At 41.6% G+C, this 15,590-nt stretch overlaps 1 long non-coding RNA gene across 1 annotated transcript in view; it reads left to right on the top strand.

Annotated features, from left to right (window-relative positions):
• Positions 1 to 11,541, top strand: part of LOC111723021 — a 15,626-nt gene extending 4,085 nt beyond the window's left edge. Inside the window, exon 3 of the long non-coding RNA XR_002771651.1 lies at positions 11,435 to 11,541. This is a non-coding gene — a long non-coding RNA (uncharacterized LOC111723021). The remainder of the gene's footprint in view (positions 1 to 11,434) is intronic.
• The last annotated feature ends 4,049 nt before the right edge of the window (positions 11,542 to 15,590 follow it).

The following is a 15,590-nucleotide window of genomic DNA, read 5'->3' as shown; positions in this document are numbered from 1 at the left end:
CCCAGCTACTTGGGAGGCTGAGGCAGGAGACTCGCTTGAGCCCAGGAGTTGGAGGTTGCTGTGAGCTGTGATGCCATAGCACTCTACCCAGGGTGACAGCTTGAGGCTCTGTCTCAAAAAAAAGAAAAACTACTTTCTTAAGTACAGAAAACAAAATGGACATCCTTTATATAATAAAATTTCGCAATGAACAGTGCCCCCCCCCCCAAAAAAAAGAGTCCTGGGAACTATAAAGTTGTTTTGGGCTAGGAAATCTGTATATAAAATTTATTTCCTTGAAATTTTTTGGCACTGAGGTAGGACTTGATTTGTAGAAATGACACTTCCCCCATCCTTCTTTTAGAGCAGTGAGGGGGAAGTAATACGATTTGAGACAGAGCTTTGTCATAGTCTTTTGTAAAGATCACCAAAGGGAAAGCCCATTGTCACCGCCCTTCAGTTACTTGCAAATAGGAGACATGCTCTCCTAAGATGAAGAGGAGGCATCATTGGACGTCACGTGTCAGCTTAAATCATTAAATTGTGTCTTGCTTTTTTTCTCCCAGGACTCTAATAGAATTCAAGTTGAAACAGACCTGGGCTCACAGGAGATATTTCTAAATACGTCAGTTGTGCTTTTCTGCCACGTATAGACACAACTCTGTCATTTTGCTGGCATAATGGCCGGCAAATCTCCACAACGGATATTCACATTTTGGTGTAGATATAAGTTAAACTGAATCTCAGTTACCAAGATACCAAAACAGGATATTTGAACAAACGAAATTAAGGAGCAAAAAGAATGAATATATTAACTCTTTTTTTTTTTTCTGCAGTTTTTGGCCTGGGCTGCATTTGAACCCACCACCCTCTGGTATATGGGGCTGGCGCCCTACTCCTTTGAGCCACAGGTGCTGCTCTGTATTAACTTTCTTATCTTCTCAGATAACCAACATGATACCCTGCTGCTCTCTCTAGCTATTTAATACAGAAAACGAATGTGATCAGGAGACATGTGGAACCCGTAGAGTCTAACTGAACACACAGAAACTTGTCCAGTGGCTAATGATGGTAACTAGTACAACAGGTGCAGGCACTGGGAAAGACAGTGGTTCATTTTGAGAAAGGGGTGTGGATTTTGTTGTCATAAGATCCAAATCTTTGAAACAGAGGATTGGGAATCTGTGGTTGATTTGGAATCTATAATTGCACATGACGTTTGCCCCTTCTTAACAATTCAAACCTTTTTACTCCTCAAATCAAATGGCTAACGAAGCCCATAGGTTGTAGAAGTGACTGAGACTAAATAGAGAATCAGTAAGTGTACGTGGCATATACACATGCATGCGTGTATATCTGTATGTGCATACGTAGATGTATGTACCTATGAATGCATGCATTGCCTATGCACACAGTTATGTATGTAGAGACATATTTATATATATATGTATCTCATACGTACGCATATATATTGAAGATAGACACATGCATATATGAAGATTGTAGGTACATATATATATGTACAGAAATAGATATACTGTACATATACATACATATGTACATCGGGATTATATATACACATTTGTATATATATTTAACTGGTTGTGGCACAGAGAGCTAGCTCTTCAATTGGATTACAAAACTTAAACCCCAATGTTACAGCATTTACAGGAGTCAATACCTCTCGGATTAGGACAACTGTAAAAATTAATATTTTCAAGAAAACCTAGCATATCGTACTTATACATATGTATCTATAAGTGACAAGAGACTCTCTTGACCAAATTGGGAAGCTAGAAAAGAAAAGGTAGAAAGATGAGAAATTCTTGGCAAGAGAAAGATTCTATAATAAGGCCAAAAGGCAACTGATAGGTTTGGAAATACTTGTAGCATCGATGACAGTAGAGGTATTTTGTTTTCTTGTGTACTTCTATAATGTGACAAAAACAAAGACAACAAACTAATGGAAAAGTGAATAGAGAATTAGGACAGGAAATTTACACAGGCACGGACCCAATTGACCAAAGCAAGCAAATAAAAAGATGTTCACGTTAAATCATAGTCAGAGAAATGTTAATTAAAATAACAGTGGTGCGTATTTTTATATCTATAAGACTGGCAAAAATTGAAATGATCAATAATCTCTATTGGTGGTAGGTATGTGGAGAAAATGGGTGCTCATACATTGCTGAGAAAAATGTCACTGCAAAAACTGTTTTGGAAAGCCATTTAACATAATTATATAAAAAATTAAAGATGTGTCTGCCATTCAATCCTGCTCTCCCCCCTTAGTCCCTCTCACAGATCAACAGTACACAGAGTGTGTCTGAAAGGACATCTCATGTCAGAGAGTTGATAGTAACAAGAAAAGCAGAGGGGACAGGGATCAAAGTAAATGCCAATCAATGGGGACCATCTGAATAGGTCAGAGCTTATCCAGGCCATGGATTATTACTCAGCTGACCCAAAGAAAGAGTTAGACTCATTATAGCCACGTACAAGAGATTTCTACACAGTTACACCTTGAGTGAAAAAACAGAGGCATAGAAAACATACATTGTTCACTACTCATAAAACAAACAATAACCAAACATCTCCTACATGTGTGTGCAAGGATAAAATCTGATCATATGAGCAAAGGGGAAAATGGAGAAGTGTGTAAGAAGTCACGAACACAAGTTCCAGGGCGGAGAAGGGTGAGAGGGGGTGGAAAGACAGAAGCAGAAACTAAGCAAAAGTTTCCAGAAGACTTTTCTAAACAAGAGATGAATATGCATGTGAAACATTATGCATTTATGCAAAACTATATATGTGCTTGTGTATATGAAAAATTACAAAAAGATTGAAAAGTTATTCAAAAAGCAAGCTCAAACCATGACATTAATATTAATAAAACGATCTAGTATTTATTGAGCCCTTACTGTTGGCAGGCACTGTTCTAAACACGTTCCAATTCATTAATCCTCGTAAGAACCCTACAATGGGGATATTAATATCCCGATGTTTAATAAGAAGAGAGTCCAACTTACTTTCCCGTATCTTAAGAGCAGAACAATTATAAAATTAAAATGAAATCAGTCATCGCATTTGCTTCTTCAGAGATCTTGATTTGTTTTTCTTAGTGTCTGGGTGTAGAAGACTCAATGTAAAGGGTACTGTAAAGAGAGTTATATCCACTCAATGAGGCAAAGTTGGTGAAAGTCATAGAAGTCAAGGGCAACCGTTACCAGAATTAGGCTGTTCCATCCCTCATTTGTTCAATCAGGAATCACTGAATATTTCCTGCACAGTTCTAGGCCAGGCAATCTGCTGGTGGCCATGAGAGCCTCTTAACAGCTAACAGCTCACACTGGACAAGTGTATTTTGACCTCTCATTCTGAAACTGGGTGAGAAAAATTACCAGCATTTTTGACATTGTGGGAGAGGATTCTGATCCTTCCTGAGAACGAGACAGCTTCCAACAGCACAGTGACTCTACCTAATCCAAATTCATCTGTGCAAAAGAACAGTGAAAGGGCCACAGAAGTGGCTGCTGTTAGCTGCCCACCACTGGCACTTAGGAAATAATTTCTTCACTAGCATTTTATTTTATTTTTGTTTGAGATTCATTGATCATACAAAGAATTAGATTACATTGATTGCATTTGTTAGATAAGTCCCTGTTACAATTGTGTCCTGCCCTCAAGAGCTGTGCCATATACCATGACCCCCATCTCCCTCCCTCCTCCCCTCCCCCCATTCCCTCCTTCTCATACTCCTCCCTTATATTAGATCATCTCCTGCCTTCATAGTAGAATTGACTACATTGGATTCTTGCTTCTCCATTCTTGTGATGCTTTAACTAAGAAGAATGTGTTCCAACTCCATCCAGGTTAATACAAAAGATGTAAAGTCTCCATCTTTTTCATAGCTGTATAGTATTCCATGGTATACATATGCCACAGCTTATTAATCCATTCCTGGGTTGGTGGGCATGTAGGTTGTTTCCACATTTTGGTGATTATAAATTGAGCTGCAATAAACAGTCTAGTGCAAATGTCCTTATGATAAAATGATTTTTTTTTCTTTCTGGGTAGATGTCTACCCAGGAAAGAAAGAATTATAGGATCAAATGAGAGGTCTAATTTCACTAGCGTTTTAGAAAAAGTTAGGAGTGGCGAGTTTTTCCTCCTGTTTCCATATCTAATTTAAGCATTCTTTGCTCTTTGACCTTGACAAAGAGATGCCAAGCACCAGAGCATCAACAAGGAAGTGCTTTATGTCAAACACCGAGGCTCCCTGCTCCATTTCTCTCTATTCTCTTCCAAAATCCACGGTGGGAGACTCCCTAGAAAAGGTAGTTAAAACGAAGACAGTGATTCCAGGAAGGCCACAGAAAATCACTCATGTATTTATTAAGAAAATGCCAATCAGAAAACCCAGGGCACTGGTCCGCTGTTCAGAATTTGGATCCTGGCGAGATCCTGGATCTGTAAATACACAAAGAAAGAAAGCACTCGGGTGTCTCACAGCTCTACGAGCCAAGACGTTCAATTGCACATGTGTGTTTTACAGGCTTCTGGCTCCCCTCTCTTCCCCCTTCTTCTGGCTGCCTCTCACACCATTTCTGGCAAGGTACACTCTGCAGGGGCCCGAAAAACTTTCCATCCAGTCACTCCCTTTGGTTAATTATTAGCAGCTCGGTAAGAGTTGTTGCTGGGGCTGTTGGAAACAGCAAACTGAAAAGAGGTTTTTAGTTTAACCGCAGAGTTCATTCATGTGGGGACTTCAGGAATCCTGTCCTGCATACACCAAGATAACAGTGGACGGAGGTGAGACACCCAACTAGGAAGGCTGGATAGTTCCTTGTCTGTGACGCATCAGCTGAGTACCCCTGGTCAAGGGAGGGAAGGAAACTCCCAATGGACAAGCTAGGAACCCTGTGCTCTCCTCCTAAGCAGAACCTATAAACTATTTAGTTTATCTCCATTTTACAAAGTTAGAGACTTCAACCCAAAGCCTGGAAAGTCTGCATTAAGCCATCTGCTTCATGCCATTTAATAAACCCAGGTTTCAGTGCCCTTACCTAAGGAAACCAGGACGCTAAATCAGTTGCTCTCAAAAAGATCTTTCTATTCCTATAAGCCCGTGAATCATTTGACCTGGCAGGAAATAAACAATTTTTCTCTAATAATTTCCACATAGCTTTGCTCTTCTTGGCTTTTATCTCCCCCCCTCGAACATGGGGGACAAATAAATAAAATTATATTCTGTCGGTAAAGACCATAAAATGGCCATTTAGTCATTAGTTGTTAGCATCACAGGGCTCTCTTCGCCCTCGGGCTGTTGCTTCACCCTTGTTTATGTCGCTCAGTTCCTTCAGTTTAGGAGACATTAAAAAGCAGAACTGGGCCGGCTGGTTTACGTTAGTGGTGAACTTTGTGCCTCAACTGTGTTGCAACCTCAGGGTTTACTCAACTCCACCTGGCAAGTCAGCTCTCTGAGATAAAGTGGATTTTCTCCCAGGGAAATCCTAAGCAGTTTATCTTCTTCTTCCTTTACTACTGGCACGCAGCTGGTTGGGTATTTAACAAACAGTCATCTGCCAGTGGGAGGTCATACGAAATGTTTTTAATTTAAAATGAGTGGAACACGCAGGGGGTTACTGTCGTGTAAGAGGGATGAAAGCCAGGGTCCAGGTCGTCTGGTCTGGAACCAACGTGGGAACTTTTACTCGGACACTATACTTCCTGTGTGTGTGTTGTGTTTCTGCACGTGTACATGTGTGCACGTGTGTGTGTGTGTTTTAGCATGGTGTGGGTGTGTCCCTGGCCAGGGGCAGAGAAACTCAATGAAAGAATCCTGGAAAACAGCCAGTGAGGACCCCAAAGCAGTTCTTATTTTCTGTATTCATGAGTAGTGTAAAATTTGAATCAATTTTTTTTTTTTTAATGTTTGGGATTCATTGAGGGTACAGAGAATTAAGTTATATTGATTGCATTTGTTAGGTAAAGTCCCTCTTATAATTGTGTCCCGCCCCCAAGAGGTGTGCCCTACACTGTGACCCCCCCATATCCCCCTCCCTCCTCCTCTCTCCCTGCTCACTCATTCCCCTACCCCTCACCTTGAATTAGTTCATCTACTGCCTTCATATTACATTGGATTCTTGCTTCTCCATTCTTGTGATGTTTTACTAAGAAGAATGTGTTCCACCTCCATCCAGGTTAATACAGTAATCATAGCGTGTGTGATGGTGTAAAGTCTCCATCTTTTTAAATGGCCATACAGTATTCCATGGTGTGCATAGACCACAGCTTGTTAATCCATTCCTGGGTTGGTGAGCATTTAGGTTGTTTCCACATTTTGATGAGTGCAAATTAAGCTACATCAATTTCTTTTTAAAAATATATTATTTTTCTTTTTGCTATATACTCTGAGAACAATAAGGACTAATTTCTTCTTCTTAAAATTCAATGTTTGTTTTTTCTCACATTTTCACCATTTTTATTCATTAATTTTGTGAGATGGTTTAAGGGGTTATGTAGGGAAAGGACAGGAGCTGTCCCCCTGTCCCCTGTGCACAGATCAGGATGTGCTGGGGGCTCCTGGAGGGTAAGAGAGGACAGAGTATCAGCCCAGCCTCCCTCAGATTTGTGTGGGGGCCCCCAGAATGGAGGATGGTGAGGGGATGGGTGTACCCCTCTGCCCAGGGTAGGGAAGCTATGATTACTGGTTAGGGACTTGTATCAGAAACAAGTTACAAACAAGTTATGTCGATCTTTTCCAACGCCCATATTAAGTTATTCTCTTGGAGAGAATTCCACTGATAGCAAGAAAATAATTTTAATACATTTATGTAGGAAAACAATGCCACGTAAGCCATGTAGAAAAAAAGCAGGATATGGACTGGAAGATTGGTGGGAGTGCTCAGCAAAGAAAACATTCATGCAGGGCGGTGCCTGTGGCTCAGAGGAGTAGGGCGCCAGCCCCGTATGCCATAGGTGGTGGGTTCAAGCCCAGCCCCAGCCAAAAACTGCAAAACAAACAAACAAACAAAAATTCATGCTGAATCTAAACAACTAAGAACCTACTACCTCCTCTGGATTTGTACCCGAAGGCAGAAGACGAGGGCTTTTCCAGCACCAGCCAATCCTAGTGTTTTACAAAGGGGTGGTCAACATGTAGAGAATACTTTGTAAACATTATGTACAATTTTGTAATGACTGTTTTGTAAATAAAGGTATATTTAGCTACAATTCCCATTTTCCCATGCACAGTGACTTCCTAGGGGACTTTTGAGACATCCTGTATTGCCCCCTAAAACATGTCAAAGACTCTGGATGTTGCAATAGCAGTTGAAGGAGAAAAGAACAGAAAAAGGATTTGCCTCTACAGGGTCCTCCAGTTCAAATCTGGAATCCAGGGCCAGGCAGGTGGCTCACACCTGTAATCCTAGGACTCTGGGAGGCCAAGGCAGGTGGATTGCCTGAGCTCAGGAGTTAGAGATGAGCCTGAGCAAGAGTGAGACCTCCATCTCTAAAACTAGCCGGGTGTCATGGTGGGCACCTGTAATCCCAGCTACGAGGGAGGCTGAGACAAGAGGACCACTGAGCACAGGAATTTGAAGTTGCTGTGAGCTATGACCCCATGGCACTCTACCAAGGGCAGCAAAGTGAAACTCTGTCTCAAAAAAAAGAGTAAAATCTGATATCAAATAACCTATTCAGATCCCAATATTCTGCTTGTGAGACATACTTTACCAGTGCAGGACTGTTTTTAAGCAGCTGATTAGGGCCATACATTTAGACAGATTTTGTTTCCTGGTTGTGTTGCTGTTGTTTCTTCCTAGACAATAGTGGATGGATCCTAATACTTGGAATTAGGTTGGAGTTAAGCTGTTGCCTAAAGGACTAGCCAAGAGGACTGGCATTTGGAAGAAGCATTTTAGTATCAATTTAGGAAGAAAGGTGGGTTCAAATAGCTGAGAGGTGAACAGATGGCAGTGCATGCTGGGAGTCCCTGGCAAAAAATCAGTCACTCAAAGGGGCCGCTGAATGGAATGCTTTTGTGTCCAGGTTGGGGGAGGAACAGAAAACTAAGACTAGCTTTGGCAGCTTCTAATATAAAATTTATTAAAGAGGAATGAATCTGATTATAAATAAATAACAATTTCTCATATCTCTGCTCAATTTCCTCAGAGACTTTTCCTATGAGAGCTGAGGCTCTTAAATCACTATGCTCCAGGAATAGGAAATTCAGATATGACAGTGGAGTTTCAACTGTTCCATGTCAGTAAGCTTTGAAAAGATGGTAGCAATCTAAGAAAAATATCTAAGCATGGAAAAGATATATTCCTTTCTAGTTAGGACAAAATCCCAGGGGAAAAAATGTTGTATAGGCATGGTGGTAATAAAAGGTTAGGCTCTTGACCTGCCCATTAAGAAAACCAGACCTCTGGACAGTTCTAGAAAGACCCATTGGAAGCTGTTTCCCTTTGTGGTAGAGGCTGTTTCTGCCAGATAACATGTGTTATCTAAAGGCAACCTTTGCTGCTTGGCTGGTCACTCTAAGCACACCTCTGACAAGGACACTTCAGAGGTAGCCACTGCTTCTGGACCAAGCCAGTTTCAAACCCCTTCTTTGCCAAGTAATGGACTACACTTCCTTATTCATGTTGGGGCCTGTCCCTAAAAGCTATCTAATAAGACTTCTAGCAGATAACAAAGATGATTCAAATTCAGTTTGAACCATGTTTCAGGAACCAACTGCAGTCAACAGTGGTGCATGTGCATTTCACATAGCCAAGACAGGTTAGGGAGGCTTTAAAACATCAGCTCTAGTTTCAAGGAAAAGACAGATGCTACTACTTTTCTCTGGGGTCATTAGGTTGCTGCATCCAAGGAGAAAACTGCCACCATGTCTGTCTAATCCCTATCTGTCACCCATCTCCCTATCCCCAGCAGGGTACCTGGCATGTGGCAGCTAACTGATGAAGGAGTGAAACTGAATTTGTGGGACAGGGTATGCTAATGGAGGTGATTGCCACCAAAATCGTCTGATATTTGCCAGCTGAGAACTCTTGGGCCAAGATAGTCCAGTAGCAGAAAGCAGGCCACTGTAACAATAATAATCATAATAATAATTAACACTTATGGAGGAATCATTGTATGCCAGGCCCTGCTAATAATCAAAGGTATCACTTCACATTTTCTTCAAAATCACCTTATGAGGTAGGGATAATTAGTGTTTCCATGTTACAGAAAAGAATAATGGAGAAAGAACATGAAGAAACTTGCTCAAGGTCTCACACACAGGGACACACATCTAGTAAGTCAGAGAGCTCGAAATCCAGCTCCAGTAGTGAATCCAGAGATCAGCAATCTCCAGAAACCCTGAAATTACTCTGTACTCTGACCATGTTGGAGACTGATTTGGATCAGTCTTGTACTTCTTACCAGCATGGATTTGATCCAAATCAGTCTCCAACATAGTCAGAGTACAAGATTTTTTTTTTGCAGGTTTTGGCCAGGACCAGGTCTGAACCCCCAGCTCTGGTATATGGGGCCGGCGCCCTACTCCTTGGAGACACAGGCACCACCCAGAAGTACAAGATCTTAGATTCAGCATTAAAGGTGAGACTGGACAGTGTTTTGTTTGGGGGGGACTGTCATGTGTGCTGTCATCTACTGCATCTCTGGACTCTATTTACTAGTCAGTGTTTTTCAACCTTTTTTAATCTCACAGCACACTTGAACCTATACGTAAACTTCCCCAGCACACTTAACTTATGTTGGTCAAAAAAAAAAAGAGTAGGCCGGGCATGGGGGCTCACACCTGTAATCCTAGCACTCTGGGAGGCTACAGCAGATAGATTGCCTGAGCTCAGGAGCTCAAGACCAGCCTGAGCAAGAGTGAGACCCCCATCTCTAAAAAATAGCCGAGTCTCCTGGGGGGTCGCCTGTAGTTCCAGCTACTTGGGAGGATTGAGGCAAGAGAATCGCTTGAACTCAACAGTTTCAGATTGCTGTGAGCTATGACAAAATGAGACTCTGTCTAAAAAGAAAAAATACACTTACTATACTTTGAACTTTATTCGAGAATAGTTTAATTGATTTTTTTTTTAATTTTCAAGGCATACCAGTGTGACACGGCCCACTTATTGAACATCACTGCACTGGATGCTTCCTGTTTCAAGCTGTAACAGTCACAATTTTCTCTATCATGGCCAAATGCCTTCTGGGGAGTGATGAGAAAAGGAGCAAAATCACCCCAGTTGTGAATCACTAACTCGAGGTACTGAAAACTCATCATCCCATAGAGTATCCTGTTTGTTCTAAGCCCTGTGTAATTCCAGTATCATTTCTCAAAGTTATTTACAGAAGTCTTCAAATATGTTTATTCATCATTTCCATGGGACTATGGATGCAGCTGCCCAAAAGATGAGATTATTCTAGAAGTGGGCAGAGACTGAGAGGGGAGGTCAAATAGCAAAGAGAACAAAAGAAGACACAGAGTAAATCAGGATTCTGTTCAATCACTCTCCTTCTCCTCCCAGTAGGGCCATGCTGCATAAGGGCCTTGTTCTTCCCTAGATTTGAGAAAACAACTAGGGACTGGAGAGCCCTCCTGGTGATGTCAAAACTTCTGCTGAGATTCCTAGAAGCCTTCAAGGCTGAAGAGGGAGGATGGAAGCCACTCTCATCTCTACTTACGTTTTTGCACATGGCATTCCCTCTGCTTAGAATGTTCCACCTCTATGTTCTCTTCATCACTTTCAACCATAGCCCCCAGGTCTAATACCCTGGTAAACATTACTGTTAGAAATCATCTTGGTGGGCGCAGTGGCTCACACCTGTAATCCTGGTCCTCTGGGAGGCCAAGGAGAAAAGATCATTTGAGCTCAAGATTTTGAGACTAGCCTGAGCAAGAGTGAGACTTCATCTTTACTAAAAATAGAAAATTAACCAGGTCTTGTGACAGGTGCCTGTGATCCCAACTACTGGCTCAAAGGAGTAGAGCACCAGCCCCATATGCCAGAGGTGGCGGGTTTAAACTCACCCCTAGCCAAAAACTGCAAAAAAAAAAAAAAAGAAAGAAAGAAAGAAAGAAAGAAATTATCTTGTTTATTTATTGGCTTATCTGCTGAATATCTGTCTTCACCACTCCCCACTCACCACTAGAATGCAAGCTCCATGAGGTGGAGACCCATCACCCTAATTTCTAGAAAACACCATGACTGATACATAATGAGTATCAATAAATGTGTAAAATTAATTCACTAATTCTAGAAGTTACTTTATTCAAATGTTTTACATGTCTCTTCATGAGCCACAGATAAACCACTCATGAAGTGATCTTTATTGGGCCATCATGACATGAGTCAAAAGGAAGAGTCTTAAGAGTCGAGTCACCAGACATCATATTATCGTACACCTCTGTCTGGACAGAGTGATTTAGGCATCCTAGTGACACCAGCAAATACTCCTGAACAAACTGTTGTCTGCCTGCCAAGATCTCCTTATCCTAGTGTGGGAATGCTGGTCTCCATATGACTCAGCAACTCTTTGCTCCTACTGTGTACTCCACCCTTGTTATTCCTTCATGTGAGGAGACTTCTGGGGCTTTGCCCAACTGACTCTGTGCTCACGCTTCGTTGCCTTGTCCTCTCTTCTTTCTCATTCATGAGCTCTCTTAGGGAATAGAAGATTTTATGTGGGATGAGGAAAAACACAAATGTAATAGAAAAACAAAACTGTGAAAATAAATGTTCTTAAGGAAACTATGAAATGACTATAGGTTGATTCATCAGTAGAAACACATGGAAACAATCAAATTCAACGGTTAAGAAACCTGAAACCTTTTCAATGTTTTATTCAGAATTACATATTTGGCTTTCAGCAATTTCATGCTAATTGCTCAAAGACCAAGGAAACGGCTTATTTATTGATGAAAAGATTCATGAATCATTCTTAAGGTTTTTTTTTCTGAATTATTATTAGAGAAACAAAAAATAAACCACCTAAAAAGAGCCTTGAATGGATGTCTCTGCAGCCAGGAAAATTCCAAATAGAGCTTGCATTCCAAAGGCTGAAGCAAAAGTGATGGCAAAGAGTGAGTTGCTATACTGACCTTGGTCCTCTCAGTCCACTCTAGATGTGGCCATCATTATGCAGAATGTCCAATCACTTCTGGCAGGCAGAACTTAGACGTTAACTTCAAGTTTTCTGCCCAGTTTTTATTTCTAGTACGCTGATGCTCTCTAGGCATAATGGCCATAACCATACCATATGGATGGACTTTACCTGATTAATCAATGATTCCAAAAACTACCTCCAAAAGTCACACAGTGACTATAGCCAAACTCTTTTCACACCAATATACATCACCAGGGCAACAAAATTGCAGTCTCTGTGAGAAATCCTTCCTCTGTGGGTTCCTGGTCAGGCCATTAATATACTCATTCTATCTTGTCTGTCTGTCTGTCTCTGTCTCTCTCTAATCCAATGAGTTACTCTTGCCTCTAAGGTCTTTAGATTCCTTTGGAATTGTGAGTTCAGAAAACAAGCTTTAGATTCTCTGATGTAACACCTCCACCTGAACATAAAAGGAGAGGCAAAATATCAACTGTCAAGCCTGTGTTTATAAAGTAGACTGAAAAAATGAGAGGCTTCTAGATTTAGCCGAAACAACATTGACTTGGTAGCTCTGATAGGTTAAATACGCTGGATGATAGACTGTTAGATTTCAACCTATATAGTCAAGCAAAGCCAAAGATCTTACTTGTTAAGCAAATGTAAGAAAATATAGTGTTAAACCTTGGCGTAATGAACCCCGTAACACAGGGATGTACCATAGGGATTAGCTTTGGAGGACTTGCTGAACTTCAGGGGAAAAGTGTCTTGGCATTTGGTGAGCTCATTTTGCAGAAATAAAATTTGAAAAGATGTCCAGCAACAAATGTCTTTAAAGGAAGAAAATTAAAGGGAGAATGTTGTGAGAGAAAAAAAAAAAGTGCACCAAACCCTTGTAAAAAGTAGCAAAAAACGTAGGATTCAAAACTATTATAATAGAAGACAGATGATTGCCATAGGGGAGAGAGACTGAACTCAACTCCAAATTACAGCAGACACCTGAAGATTTATAACCAAGGAGGAGAGTGAGGATGTCAGTGCATGAAAATTTAGTAAGGATAAATGATTCTTGCTAAAGTGACTTGGCAGGACTATTTGCAAAACCTGGGCTCAACAGGCCAAATTAGAGGCCTCGTTGATGAGAAGAGGGCTCAGTGGGGCCTGACTAAAGGCCGCTCGAGGGGACAGTCTTTGTCAATTGCATGTGATTGACAGAAACTAGAACCAAGATCCACTGCCCCACGTAAAGTTGGAGAAAATTCTATATGCATGGTTTATAAAGATAAAAAGGACCTAGCGAAAGATATCTGCCCACCACATCACCGAGGGGCTTCCAGAGTATCTGGAACGGGACATCACGTAGTAAGGGCATCAGAAAGCTGCCGTTAAGAGCACCCGAATGAAAGTATGTCTGAATCATGAGACAGCGGTCATAAAGCCAGGAATTTGTGGTGATCTTAATTCATCCACTCAACAGTCACTCAGCAAGTATTTATAGAGCGTCTACCACACTGTAAAAAAAAAAAATTTTTGTTCTCATGGAGCATATATTCTGGAGGGGAAAAAAGAGGCAAGAAAATGTGTAGCTAGTCCGTACCCAGTGGCTCAGGCTTATAATCCTGCCCTCTGGGAGGCTGAAGGAGGAGAATTGCTTGAGTTCAGGAGTTCGAGACTAATCTGAGCAAGAGAGAAATTTGTCTCTAGTACAACTAGAAAAATGAGCCACGTATAGTGGCAGGTGCCTGGAGACCCAGCTCCTCAGGAGGCTGAAACAGGAGGATTGTTTGAGGTTGGAGTGAGCTCTGATGACACCATTGCACTCTACTCAGGGCAGCAGAATGAGACTTTGTCTCAAAACAGAAAAAAAAAAAAAAAGTTCCAATTTCAAATATATGTCGGCAAAAGGATATCATGGAGAGAAATTGGCAGCATAGCGGGTGTGGTGTGATCTTAAAATTAAGAAGAGGACAGTTGATTCAAGACCTACATGAAATCAAGGAATAAACTACGTGCATATCTAGGAAAGGAAGAGGTTAATGAGGACAATTGTCTGATTTCTGAACCAATCCCTGACTGAAGGGTACAGGCTGATTTTGCTGCTGATCTCATATGCTCCGTTCTTCCTCCCTTCCTCACTCAGGTTTGGGCTTCAAGATCCTCTCTTTGAGCTGCATTCTCTGTTGGTCTTTTCCTTGTCTATGTTGGAAACCCTTTCCTGTATCCTCACAGCCTTCTATCTCCCTTGTCAAGATAGTTATCACACTTCATGGCATAACTTGAATGGTTTTCTTTCCTTGTTACTCAGCAAGGGCTGAAAAGATCTCCCCGTGCCACTCAACACTCTTCCTCTGGCCTCCAGCACGGCGAGGAGGCAGTGTGCTGCTGGTTCTTTCACTTTCCTATGTGTGCCCTCGGGGAAGTTATTCAGCCTCCCTGTGCCTCAGTTTCTTCATTTTTAGAATGGGAGAATAGACCTAGTGAGTGCCTGGCACTGAGTGCTTGACAAGTGACTCCAACAATCACTGCCTCCCGCAAAAACGTTTCAGCCCACGGGCAGTGCTTCCTTCCCTAACTGCACATCAAGGACACTGCAGGCCAATGAAATGAGCAGGAATTTCAGACTCAGATAAAGCTGGTTCAGTTTGAATACTAGTTCAGGATTTTGTAATTAATAAAGGGGGATAAAAATCTTTCTTTCCAAAGTTTGGTGAGGGTTAAAAGAGAACATACTTAGGGGCCCAAGATACAGTAGGTACTCAACAATGATTATCCCACCATCACCTTTACCCCACTCATCTACTTTGAGACCGTCTGACCCTGTCTCCCAGAGTAGAGTGCAGTATCATCATAGTTCACAGCCCCCTTAAACTTCTGGGCTCAAGCCATCCTCCTGCCTCAGCCTCCCAAGCAGCTGGGACTCCAGGACCCACCACAACACCTGGATAATTTTTATATTTTTATTAGAGCTGGGGGAGAGGGTTGGCCGGGCTGTCTTAAATACCCGAGCTCAAGGTAGCCTCCCACCTGGACCTCCCAGAGTGCTAAGTTATCCTTCCTTTGCACTTCACCCTCTGATGTCTTATAAATATCCTTTGCATTGTCATTTAACCTTTCCTTTGGCCCACACTCTGGCTTCCCGGTAAATTGTAAGTTCTTTGGGGTAGGACTACCCATTTCATTTCTCAGAGATTCTCATATTGCCTTGCACAAGGCCATTCCCAGAGTAGACACTCGATATGAATTGAATGAATAATAAATAAGGGAAAGAGAGAGAGAAAGAGAGGGAAAGGGGTTTTGTTAAGTCACGGGTTATATGAATAATAGGCCTACGAATGGCTCATGAAAATCAATGTAAATGACTCATGCAAATGAGCCAACTGAAATATATTTAGGGCTCCCTTAGGGGGGGAAATTTCATTTCCATTCCTAAGATAAATATCTATCTGTTCAGTATTCCTTAGATATAGTCCTGCCTGAAGAAAGAGGTAACCTCTCAAGAT

The sequence above is a fragment of the Otolemur garnettii genome, unplaced genomic scaffold, assembly GCF_000181295.1.
Source record: "Otolemur garnettii isolate 467f Iridium unplaced genomic scaffold, OtoGar3 scaffold00007, whole genome shotgun sequence".
Classification (NCBI taxonomy): Eukaryota; Metazoa; Chordata; class Mammalia; order Primates; family Galagidae; genus Otolemur; species Otolemur garnettii.
This window is presented reverse-complemented; position numbering and strand designations above follow the sequence as displayed.